Here is a 13,102-nt window from a genome sequence, read left to right on the forward strand (position 1 = left end):
AGCTCACACGGCTTCACCTCCTGGGTCTGACCTTGGAGCATTCAGCATATGCCCCTCCCTGCGCTTCCCACAGCGAGTCCGCCCCAGCGGGGTCCTGGGGAAGCCAGAGGGTCCTGCACCCCCACTTCGCAGTCAGACGTGACTCTCAGCCAGCCAGAAAAACAGAGGTTTATTAGATGACAGGAACACGGTCTAAAACAGAGCTTGTAGGTACAGAGAACAGGACCCCTCAGCCGGGTCCATTCTGGGGCCCAGTGAGCCAGACACCCCCGTCTGCCCTCACTTCCCGTCCCCAGCCAGCTCCAAACTGAAACCCCCTCCAGCCCCTCCTTTCTGGCCTTTGTCTTTTTCCCGGGCCAGGAGGTCACCTGATCTCTTTGTTCACCTTTAGCTATCCCCTTGCAAGGGGGGAAGGGCCCTGGCCATTTGTTGCTAGGATACAGAGTGTCAGCCATGTATGCACACTGGAGACTTAAGACATGCATAGGGGAAACTGAGGCACCCACACAGTATTCGGAGGAAACATTAAGAACAGTCCCACTTCGTCACACATACGTATGGATGAACGTGCTACCAAAGCCCAGCTGGTGTACTGGTGAGTCTGTTACAGACACCAAATCAAACCAGAGAACAGAATGGGATACTCACTAACCACTTGTCTGTGACTTGGGAAGAAAAACTGTGTTATGGGGGACTTCAGTCTGGGAGTGGTGCAGGAGGTCTCCAGCAGCCAATAGTAAAACCTCATTTAAGTTTCTAAACATTAGTGATAATATTCTAACACACGGGGTGTTTAATAAGCAGCAGGTTTAATACAAACAAAAGGAAGTATTTTTTCACACAAGACACAGTCAACCTGTGGAACTCTTTGCCAGAGGATGTTGTGAAGGCCAAGACTATAACAGGATTCAAAAAAGAACTAGATAAGTTCATGGAGGATAGGTCCATCAATGGCTATTAGCCAGGATGGGCAGGGATGGTGTCCCGAGCCTCTGTTTGCCAGAAGCTGGGAATAGGCAACAGGGGATGGATCACATGATGATCACCTGTTCTGTTCATTCCCTCTGGGACACCTGGCACTGGCCACTGTCGGAAGACAGGATACTGGGCTAGACGGACCTTTGGTCTGACCCAGTACGGCAGTTCTTACGTTCTTACCTCCAACACAAGGTGTGACGATGCTGCCCGTGGGAGCCAGCTGAGGTCACTCAATTAGGGTGAACTGCAAACAGAAACGGGGCAGACAAACCCCAAACGCTGGTGGATATTCCAATACTTAGATTTACCAAGCCAGCACAAAACAGCCTCTGTATTACCTCACTGGTTACTCAGAAGTTCAAACAACGCAGTTCCCTTAAAGTGCCCAGCCTCAGGCCTCCATCCAGACACACATGTCAGATATGATGATGATTACTGAAAATCTTCTCTCATCATATAAAAGAAAAGGTTCTTCCAACCCCAAAGGATCAGCCACATACCCAGGTCCAATTATAACTTAGATCTTACCCAGAATACACGCTATAGCCAATTCTTATTAACTAAACTAAAATTTATTAAAAGAGAAAAGAGAGAGAGTGTTGGTTGAAAGATCAATATACATACAGACTTGAATTCAATTATTGAGGTTCAGATACATGGCAGAGATGAGATACATACAGACTTGAATGGCAGAGATGAGATACATACAGACTTGAATTCAATTATTGAGGTTCAGATACATGGCAGAGATTTAGGACTATAACAATGTTTAAAAGGGGACTGGATAAATTCATGGTGGCTAAGTCCATAAATGGCTATTAGCCAGGATGGGTAAGAATGGTGTCCCTAGCCTCTGTTCGTCAGAGGATGGAGATGGATGGCAGGAGAGAGATCACTTGATCATTGCCTGTTAGGTTCACTCCCTCTGGGGCACCTGGCATTGGCCACTGTCGGTAGACAGATACTGGGCTAGATGGACCTTTGGTCTGACCCAGTACGGCCTTTCTTATGTTCTTATGTTATGTTCTTATGAGCTTGTAGTAGCCAAAAGTCCTTTTAGAAATAGTCCATAGGTTATAGTCCAATGTCCATATTCAGGGTGACTCCAGTCAGTGACTGGGGATCTCAATCCTTATGGCTTAAGGTTTCCCCCTCTTGAAACCCAAAGCAGATCTGAGATGAAGAAGGATCGTGTCCCAGGGTTCTTTTGGCCTAAGAAAACAACAATAGGCTTAACTCTCCTTCTCCCAAACATCCTGGCAATTAGCACAGGGTAATTTATCCATTAAACAGTTCAGATACAGGTTACCACAACCTTCAAAGAGACATAGAGACAATAATACTATTTCACTCAAGTGTCTTCCTAAATGTTAATATTCCTTTTTTGATCTTTGAATCAAAACTATAGCAATAGACAAGACTTGTTTGCTTATATTACAAGACCTGAGCAAATATCTACCCTTCTACCTCTAACAATGCCGGGTGCATTTCAAAGCTCTGTTCATTTACAGATCTTCCTAACCAGTCTCTAAAGTTCGGCCAGGGGTCAGTTCAGTCTGTGAGTTAATTAACTCTTTCTGGCCCTGTCACCTTCCAATGAAATATTATATTACACTCATAACGTCACACCCCCAACGCAAAATTGATGCAGGAAGGGATGACACAGACATCGCTGACTGCATCCCAAGAGCTCCCCATCCTGGGTTCTGTCTCACTACAGCTTGTACTGGGTTAGAAGCCGTATCAGTGTATAACAGAAATGGTTTATCAAAGTCCTGGTCCATAACATGATTGAATCTCTTTACAAACTCAAGGTAAATCTTGGTTAGAACAATAGTGGATTGGATCTACTCTTGCAGCATGGTTCCTGTATGTCTTGTGATCTCGCCAAGAGCTAAAGAAAATAGGGGCAGGGCTGGGGGCAGAGGGGGGTCGAGCACCCACCGGCGGGAGCAGAAGTTGGCGCCTATGCTCATGTCCTGTAGAAATAACCTGTGTTCTTGGTTCCCAGAAGCACTGCCATGCATTAAATCACGTTTTGTTGGATTGTGACCATTTAACCAGACAATATGGACGACTGTGACAGTCTCCTGTCTTCCTCATTACTCACCACCCCACCAATCTTTGTGTCACCGGCATATTTACCAGCCAAGATTTTATATCATGATCTAGATTGTTGATAACATTGAAGTGTTGGACCAGGAACGGATCTTTGGGAGACCCCGCTAGAAATGGCCCCGCTCATTGTGAGCAAAGACATTTCGCAACCTCCCAATGAGCCAGTTTTTAATCCATCTAACATGTGCCCTGTTAGTTCCATTTGTAACCCTCCTGCCAGGTGGAGCCAGCAGCAACCAGGGCTGGGTTCAGTATCTGGGGGTTCCTTTCCATCGATCCAACACAGAGCCGGCTCCAGCCCCCACCCAGTGACCTGGCACAATTACACCCCACCCCTGGGCACCTCGAAAGGCCAAACTTCCCCTCTCGCAAGCACAGAGTCTGAGTGTAGGAAAGAAACTTTTAAAGAAAGGAGGGAACTCACCTGACATTAATTAGGGAAAATGCCACATGCAGGATTCATAAACAAACTGTGAGCAGGACGCCCACCCAGAGTGCGTGGGGCAGAGCTTCCGCCTCGTGTTCTTCCGTCCTACAACTGAGCGTTCCTTTTCTGTGCCCCCCTCTGCTCCCTCACCGCTCCCCACTCGCAGGGGCTGTCCTGGGTCAGTGAAGACCCAGGGGTCAGAGGCGCAGCTGGGTGAGTTCCCCTCCCACCCGGGGGAGAAGGCACCTGGCCTGCTCCGGCCTCTTAGCACTTGCCCTGCCGGCCACCCTGCCAGCTGCTGTTCCGCAGGCCAATCCGCTCACTGCTCTGCCAGCCACTCGCTGCTCCACTGCACAGTGTCATCTGCCACTGCCACCTGCCTCTCTGCTGTGACCTCTGTGGGTCGGTCTCTGGAGGTTCCCCCAGCTCTCAGTGACTGTCAGCTCTTAGTGGGGGAACTGCCTTGCTGAACCAGGCTGGGCAGAAACGCTGCTCCCCCCCCCCAAGTGATGTCAGCTCTAGGGAGCACTTAACAAAAGACTCCTCATGGAGCTGCACTTAGCTCTATCTGTGGACAGTGGGGAGGAGCAGGTTAAATTGTGCTTGGGACCCTTAAGTATAGGCCACACCTCTTAGTAGGGACCCCACCCCTCTTACTTTCACAAGGGAGGGGTCTGGCATTCAAGCCCCCGGCTTCGCAGGCTTTTTTCAGTTGAGGGCGACCCCCTCAATCAGGACAGGCTCAGCACAGTTCGGCTGCCCTTTATTCATACAATAAAGGTAACATGGATAACAGCGTTTCACCCCCTGCAGTCAGTACTAAAGAGATTTGTATCCCAACACCAGCCAACGTTGATCACTTTGGGCAGCACCGCTCTGTCTGCTGGATACCGATGCAGAGCGTGTGTGTTCATGTAAATACAGTCTGGTCCTGAAACCTTTCCCCTCCCCAGCTCGCTGTCCGGGGAGAGCTCCGTCAGACCCTGCTTACACCTATCCTGCAAGTTTTTAAATCAAAATATCAGGTGGTACTAAGGCAAATGCCTTGGAGAAATCCAAGTACTCTGTACCTTTATCACACTGTACCTTTAGCAACCAGACCTGTAATCCTGTAAAAAAGGCTTGACAAGCCCTATCTTCCATGAAACCAAGCCGACTGACTGGCATTCATCATATTTTTAGCCTCTATCAAAAAAAAAGTAGAGTTCCAAATGAACCATTCCATTATTCTGCCCAGGACTGACACGAGGCGAACGGATCTGTAGTTCCCTGGGGCGTCCCTTTTACCCCTTTTAAATATTGGAACTACACCAGGAGGCCTCTAGTCCTTTGGAATTGGAGTTTTCCAAGACTTGTTAAAAATTAGCCTTAGTGGTTCTGAGAGCTCCTTGGCCAGTTTCTTTGAGACCCTGGTGTGTAAGCTATGGATTTGAAAGTGTACATGTTAGTTTGAATGTAGAGGGGTTTACTCACCACTGGTGCCCCCCTTCACAGCCTGGCAGGGAGTGCCCGGCTCGCTGCTTCTCACACCCCGTCACAACTAGTGTGGCCCTGCAGTGGTCTCTTTCTTCCCATGATTCAGCCCTGTGGCCGGGTCACATTTAGCCCCACCTGTTCCGGGGTAACAAGTCCCACAGAAACAAATATACGCTCCCTCCACCCAGTCTGTCACCCTCTGTTCTGGGCCCGCTGGCCCATAGACCCTTTTCTCAGGGCTTCGAGTCGTCCACCCCCCGTCTCAGGGACCTTCAGGCCCCCTTCCCCGTGGCTGGCGGCGGAGCCCAGACCTGCCCCCTACACTCGGCTCCAGCCCAGGGATCTAGGCCGGGCAGTCAGGGGTCACCCCACCAGACTCCTTGCTGCCACCTCCCTGCACTTCCTCCTCGCCCTGCAAGAGCCTGGCTGTTCCCCCAGGTCTCCTCACTCCCTGCTCCCCGGCGAGGGACTGCGGAGCTCCCCCGGCAGCCCCCCCCGCTGGGTTTCCTCACTACCTGGCCATGGCCCATCCTCCCGGTGTACCCAGTGGGGTTAACTGGCCTCTCAGGCCCACGTCAGCCTGTGGGGTAGGCACCTCATCACACGTCCCCCGACTTCCATTGGGTGTTTAAACATGTTTTGTTGCTGCTGTCACAGCTCCATTTAAGCAGGATGGTTTTTTGACCAGAGTAACTTCCTGTTTGTGAAATCGTGGCATTTGGGGCATCCGGTGGGATGACCTTGAACAATTCCAGTTCTTGTAACGCTACTGTGGTGGGGCAAGTCCATCCCGTCACAGCTACCCAACTGGAAACACGTGTGCCCAGTCAGCCGTGCCGACAATTGCTTTAAGCTTTGGGAAATTGGCCCTTTAACTGGACAGTGACTGTTGAGTTTCAGTAACTCTGGGAACACTGGGGAAGTCCCAGAAGGAAGCCAATGGTGCTGGGACAGTGTGTCCAGTTCTGCTGCCCACAGTTCAGGAAGGACGTTGATAATTGGAGGGGGTTCAGAGAAGAGCCATGAGATTGAGTAAGCGATTGGAAAACCTGCCTCGCAGTGAGAGACGCAAAGAGCTCCATCTAGTTAACCTAACAAGGAGGAGGTTACGGGGTGACTTGATCAGTCTATCAGCACCTGCATGGGGAACACGTGTTTAATACTGGACCCTGCAGAGGAAGATCTAACACGATCCATTGGGTGGAAGTTGAAGCTAGACACATTCAGACTGGAAATAAGGTGTCCTTTTTTGATAGTGAGAGTCATTAACCATTGGAGCAAGTTACCAAGGGCCGCGGTGGATTCTCCATCACTGACCATGTTTAAATCAAGGTGGGATCTTTTTCTAAGAGATCTGCCAAGAATTATTTGGGGGCAGGTGTCACGGAGTCCCCGGGCGATGCTCTGGAACTGCTCCCCACAAAGCCAGTCAGGACTCTGGGGAGCCTCCTCTCCCTTGGAGCAGACGGTCTTCAGGGCAAGAAGCTCACACGGCTTCACCTCCTGGGTCTCTCCTGGGAGCATTCAGCATATGCCCCTCCATGCGCTTCCCACAGCGAGTCCGCCCCGGCGGGGTCCTGGGGAAGCCAAAGGGTTCTGCACCCCCCACTTTGCAGTTAGACGTGACTCTCGGCCAGCCAGTAAAACAGAGGTTTATTAGCCGACAGGAACACGGTCTAAAACAGAACTTGTAGGTCCAGCGAACGGGACCCCTCCGCCGGGTCCATTTTGGGGCCCAGCGAGGCAGACCCCGTCAGCCCTCCCTTCCAGTCCCCAGCTAGCTCCAAACTCCAACCCCCGTCCAGCCCCTCCTTCTCTGGGCTTTGTCTCTTTCCCGGGCCAGGAGGTCACCTGATCCCTTTGTCTCCAACACCTTCAGTTGGCACCTTTGCAGAGGAGGGGCCCAGGCCATCAGTTGCTAGGAGATAGAGTGTCGGGCATTTATGTGCACTGGCCCTTTGCTCTGCAGCAACCATACACCCTTATCCCACCACCTAGATACTTAAGAACTGCATAGGGGAAACTGAGGAAAACATTAAGAACAGTCCCACTTCGTCACATCTCTCCCCCCTTCGAGACCGAACTGAGCGGGGTCACTGCAGCCAGTGACCTGGGGAAGTTCGAACCCACCAACGTTCCCATGGATGCCCCAGCCTCTTTCCCATTCCTTGGTGGGAGTTACACCAGGCCCTTCCAGTTTCGTGCCCTCCCTTAGTTCGAGTGCGCTTGATGGCACTCGCAGGCCGCATGTGGGAAGGTTTATGTGCCCCGTGCCCTTTTGCCACCCTAATACCCCTGGGGTTCAAACTGGGACTGGGTCTTCTCCCAGCACTTTGGTCTGGAGGGCTGCGATTCGGGCTCTTTTGGTTAAGAGCCCCTATCTTGACCTTGGCCAGCTCTGGGCTTGGGCAGCCGCTCCCCACCTTGTGGCCCAGATACAACACCTCTGTCGTCCCCACCTTACACTTTCCAGCTTTTACCGTCAGTCCCACCTCCTTGAGGCAGCCCAGCACCCTCTTCACCTGGGACACATGTCCCTCCCAGGTCTGGCTAAAGACACACATGTCATCGAGGTACGCCAGGGCCAAGTTCTCCATCCCCTTCAGCTTGTCTAGAATCTCCCCAGGCCTAGGGATGGGGTAGGCATCGGACACGGTGATGGCTTTAAGCTTCCAATAGTCCCCGCAGAACCAGATCATCCTGTCTCCCTTGGGGACCAGCCCCACGGGTGAGGCCCATGGGCTGTTGACTGGCTGGATCACATCTAAAGTCAGCATGTCCTTGACCTCTCTCTTCAGGTTCTGGGCTACTTTCCCAGTGACTCTGAACGGGGAACACCTGATGGGGAGATTGGCTCCCACCTCAGGGAAGAGATCCACCCAGGGGTCTTCCCCCTTCTCCTCCCAATCCTCCCTTTTCAGGTCCAGGGGTCCCCTCACTCTCCTCCCATCCAGCAGCTCGAAAGGGAAGAACCCTGTGGATTCCTGGGGCACCACCAGCTGCCTCCCGATTCCCCACAGTTCTACTTCCCCTTGGGGAGCCCATTCCTGGTACAGGAATCCCTTCTCCCACAGGACTCTGTCCCAGCAGCCTTCCCCAAGGGGGTTTGCAGCGCTGTGGCCAGCAAGTTCCCTCAGATTCTCCAAGGAGGGATCCCTCTGCAGCTCGGTCTGGAATTCAGCTGCTGGGGAAGGGAGTGGGACCTGCTCCCTCTCGCTGGCTGGGCCTGGGGTCACAGTCCCACTTCATCACAGCAGGTCCCTAGCCTGTGCCGTGCAGGGGGTCGGACCGGTCCTAGGGCCTGTGCCGTGCAGGGGGTCGGACCGGTCCTAGGGCCTGTGCCGTGCAGGGGTCAGATCGGTCCTAGGTCCTGTGCCGTGCAGGGGGTCGGACCGGTCCTAGGGCCTGTGCCGTGCAGGGGGTCGGACTAGATGATCACACTGGTCCCTTCTGGCCCTGGACTCCATGAAGCTGAGTATGGAGCGGCAGAGCCGGGAGCAGAAGCAGCATGGCTGGAACAGGGTGCGCAGGGAGACGAGCCCCGTGAGGGGGCAGAGGGGCAGGAGCGGCTGAAGGGAGCCTGGCAGGAGCGGCAGGGCAGGGGGAGGTGTGAATGCCCGGGGGGGGGGGGGGGGGGCGGATACCAAGGCAGGAGCTCAGCTGTGACAACAGCAGCTGGGCGCGGAAACCTTTACAGCCACAGTTTCGGTGCTGAGTGATTTAGGCTCCTGCAGGTCTCAGCGGCAGCCGAGGGGATTTTCTGGATTGCCGGGTGCCTAAGCCTGGGGCTTGTGTGTCTTTGTGGATCTGGGCCCACGCACCTACGTCCAGAGCAGATTTCTGAGAGCAGGCGGCTCCTCAATCTAGCTGCAGACGAAAGCAGAACAAGCCCCAGTGGCTGGAAGATGAAGTGAGACAAAAACCAGACTGGAAATAAGGCACTTAAAAAAAAAGGGAGAGACCCGGGAGGGGAGTTAAGCCATGGAACAGCTCACCCAGGCACGCGGTGGAGGCTCCATCCCATGGGGTTTCAGTGCCGAGTGGGGGTCGCTTTGCAAAGCTCCAGTCCAGCTGAAGCAGAAGCTCCTGGGTGGGCTGCAGGTGCCACTGGGTGAAGTGACTCTGGCCTTGAAATCGACGGGGAGCTGGCATTAGTGCGCCCGCTGGAACGCCAGGGTGGCACAGCTGACAGCCAGTCCAGTGTGGGACGTGCCGTCTCAGTAATGCCCCTTTTCTTTCCAGAGATTGGAGCTCTCAGAGGGACAGCTCTATGGTGCATGGAACAATAAGAGGTGGTGTCATAAGCAGTGTCAGATGGCATTATCGAAAGCCATGGATCTGTGAGAAGGCAGCCAGCCAACCCAGCTCACACGGACTGTGGTTTCCTTGGAGTCCCTGAAGAGACAATCAATGAAAGCCCTGCGGGACACTCCTGTAAGTCTGGATCACCAGCCCCATACTGGGGGCATCCTGGGCGAGGTTCAGGTTTGCAGGGCGGTGTTGGGGGGGCAGGGCACACGGGGGCAGGGGAGTGGTGGGTTTGCAGGGCAGTGCTGGAGGGGCAGGGCACACAGGGGTGGGGGAGTAGTGGGTTTGCAGGGTGGTGCTGGGGGGGTGTCACGGAGTCTGCGGACGATGCTCTGGAACTGCTCCCCACAAAGCCAGTCAGGACTTTGGGGAGCCTCCTCTCCCTTGGAGCAGACGGTCTTCAGGGCAAGAAGCTCACACGGCTTCACCTCCTGGGTCTGACCTTGGAGCATTCAGCATATGCCCCTCCATGCGCTTCCCACAGCGAGTCCGCCCAGGCGGGGTCCTGGGGAAGCCAGAGGGTCCTGCACCCCCACATCACAGTCAGACGTGACTCTCAACCAGCCAGTAAAACAGAGGTTTATTAGACGACAGGAACATGGACTAAAACAGAGCTTGTAGGTACAGAGAACAGGACCCCTCAGCCGGGTCCATTTTGGGGGGCCGTGAGCCAGACACCCCCATCTGCACTCACTCCTCGTCCCCAGCCAGCTCCAAACTGACTCCCCCTCCAGCCCCTCCTCCTCTGGGCTTTGTTCCTTTCCCGGGCCAGGAGGTCACCTGATCTCTTTGATCTCCAACACCTTCAGTTGGCACCTTTGCAAAGGAGGGGCCCAGGTCATTAGTTGCTAGGAGACAGGGTGTCGGCCATTTTCTGTCCAGCCAGCATCACATCTGCCCTCTCGGGCTCTGCAACAATCACAACCCCTTCTCCCACCACCTAGATACTTAAGAACAGCATGGGGGAAACTGAGGCACCCACACAGTATTCAGAGAAAACACTATGAACATTCCCACTTCGTCGCAACAGGTTAGCCGTGGGTTTCGTGGGTTGTGCTGGGGTAACAGGGCAGTGGGGGCCCAGTGAGAGCGCCTGTCCCCCTCCTCACTGGTGCAGATCCAGGCTCCGTACAACTGAGGACGTGTGAGAACGAAAGCACCAGGCAGACTCCAGGGCACCAGTCGGGTAGATTCGCGTCGCCCTCGGCATGTCCCAAATCAGCCGGCGCTGAGGCCCTGTCACGGACTCACCCCCTTCCCCTGGCATTGGAGAGCCACAGGATCAGCCCCCCCCACCACCCTACAGCGCTGCTCCCCGCCCCGGCTGTATGAGGGGCACAGCCCAGGCAGAGCCATTCAAGCCTTCTGGGTCTCAGGCCTGCCCCAGCGCGGGCGGGGGACTGACCCTCCGGCCCAGCTCACCCGGTTTGTTCCCTTACAGCTCCCGCTGCTCCAGGCTCAGCTCCTGCGCCGCCTTCATGCCCTGCTCCCACTGCCGAGGATGCAGCACCCGAGAGCCGGCCCCACCAGCACCGCCCGCTCCACACTCAGCCTTGCCCCCTGCTCCAGCCTGGAGCCCGGCCTCCCCTGGCAGGTGCCAGCTCGCGTGCTGGGCTGGGCGATCGCAGTGAAGGGCTGGGGGCGTCATGCCCAGGAAAAGAGCCGCCCACCCTCAGCTGACAGCCAGCCCCCTTCCCGCACGTGGGGCTGGGTTCCATGGGGGCGAGCGGCCCTGCCGAGCGTGGGCTCCCTGGCAGCTCCACCCGCCCTGCTGCACTAAATGCCCACACAACACGTTCCCCTCCCCCCGCTCCCCGGGGCTTCAGAATCACAACACGCCCCCCACCCCCGCTGCGCTTCAGAGACACAACCCTCCCCCCGCTGGGCAGTGCAGGGGCCGAGCGGCCGGAGGCTGGCGGCGAGCAGCGGGCGTGGGAGGAGGCCGGTGCTGAGGCAGGGGGGCAGAGCAGGCCCAGGTGTGTGGAGGTTTATGACCAAGGAGGGTCACTGAGCGGCGATCCAGGGGGGGTGGGAGCCGGCCGCGTGCCTGGGGCCAGGCTGGAGTGGGAGCGGCGCTGCAGTGGGGCTGGGCTGAGCAGAGGGGGCAGCGCAGGGCCAAGGGGCAGACAGGGCAGTGCCCAAGCCCCATCCCGAAATGCTGGTGCCGGGCTGGAGGCAGGGTGGCCCCAGCGTGCTCCCAGCACAGGACCGGCTCCATCCCTCCCTGGATCTCCCTGGCCCCAGCGGGAGGGCGGCAAGGACCAGCCCCCTCCACAACACCTCCCTTCACACCTCCCATACCGGCCCCACTGCCCGAATGCCTGCCCCCTGCCACCCCCTCCGCCCCGCGCTGCAACCAGGGGCCCCATGGGGCTGGAACAGCCTTCAGTGCTGCTGATACGCTCCGCACCCCCAGAGTCCTGCGCAGTCCTGAGGGCACAGATGGGGAAACCGAGGCACGGCACCGAGGGGCCTCGCTTGAGATGGGCTCTCCTGACTCGCGCTCCCAGGCCCGGCTGTGTCCCTGTCCTGCAACCAGCCAGCTCAGCCTCCCCCCCCCACCCCCCATCGTGCGGCACACACACGGGAAGCTGGGACCGTCACTTTTATTGGAACACCTTAAATAAGCTGCATATATTACTAGCAATTATTAATCATAATAAAAAACAAGAGTTTGCATTCACCAGTGCATCGTGTACATTGGCGGGGAGCCTGGGTGCCGCCCCCGGGCAGGGGCTGGGCAGCTTGGGGACGCAGCTCGGGGGGAGGGGGGGCAGGCCCCAGCCACCATATTGCAAACAGACCTGCCCCACAGGCCACTTCACAGCCGCCACGGAGGGGGCAGGGCCTGAACCAGGAAGTGATGATGTGTGTGTGTGTGGGGGGGTGTATTTATCCCCACTTGCCAGTGACTGGCATCCAGTCTGCTCTGTGCCCGATGGGCTGCAGGCCCTGCCCCCCACCACGGACAGGCGTCACGCTGTCACCCCGGCTCAGCGCCCGGCTCACCCGTTACCTGGCCCCTTACCCGTGTGTGATGGACAGAGGGGAGCCCCTCAGTGCACACTGCTGCCCCCCTCCCCCCCCGGCTTGTGCTCCCATCGCCTCTGAGCGCGGGGGCCGGGGAGCGGACGTGCAGGGACAGGCAGCCAGGGAGGAGCCCCAGGCCCCGGAGTGACCACCTGACTGTACCTACTCGGGGGTCAGCCCCGCTCCTCTCCCCAAAGCCGCAGGCAGGGAGGGCGGGATGGAGGGCCGGCCCAGCCCACCTGCCCCCGCGTGCCTTCCCAGAGACTCCTGGGTGGCACCGCGCCCCGCTGGTCCATCAGCGCCACACCTCACTGTCTGGTCACCGGAGCCCCCAGCATTGAGTGGGGTGCAGAGCCCCTCCACCCAGCCCCGTCCCCACGGTGGGGCATGAACCGGCACCGCTCCCCCGCTCCTAGGGGAAGCGCCACCCCCAACGCGGCCGTGCGCACGAGGCAGCCATGTTATTGCACGTCAGCCCAGCGCGACTCACCCGCCCCTGGTACCACTGCAGGGAGCCAGCCCCGCTCAGAGCCGGCTCCACCTCGCCGCTGGGTCCGTGTCCAGCCTGGAGCCCCCTGCACGAGCCCCCCCCCAACCCCCCCCCCCCCCCCGTCACACTGGGCCAGCCAGGACCTGAGCCCAGGTTGTGCGTGGCCTTGGCAATGGCTGATGGTCTCACCAGCATGGTGAGCGGCCCTGAGGCGGCCCTAGGGGCAGCAAGGTCACCAGGGCAGAACCGGGTCCCGGCGCGGGCGAGGTGTGGGG

Source organism: Emys orbicularis, chromosome 6, assembly GCF_028017835.1.
Source record: "Emys orbicularis isolate rEmyOrb1 chromosome 6, rEmyOrb1.hap1, whole genome shotgun sequence".
NCBI lineage: Eukaryota > Metazoa > Chordata > Testudines > Emydidae > Emys > Emys orbicularis.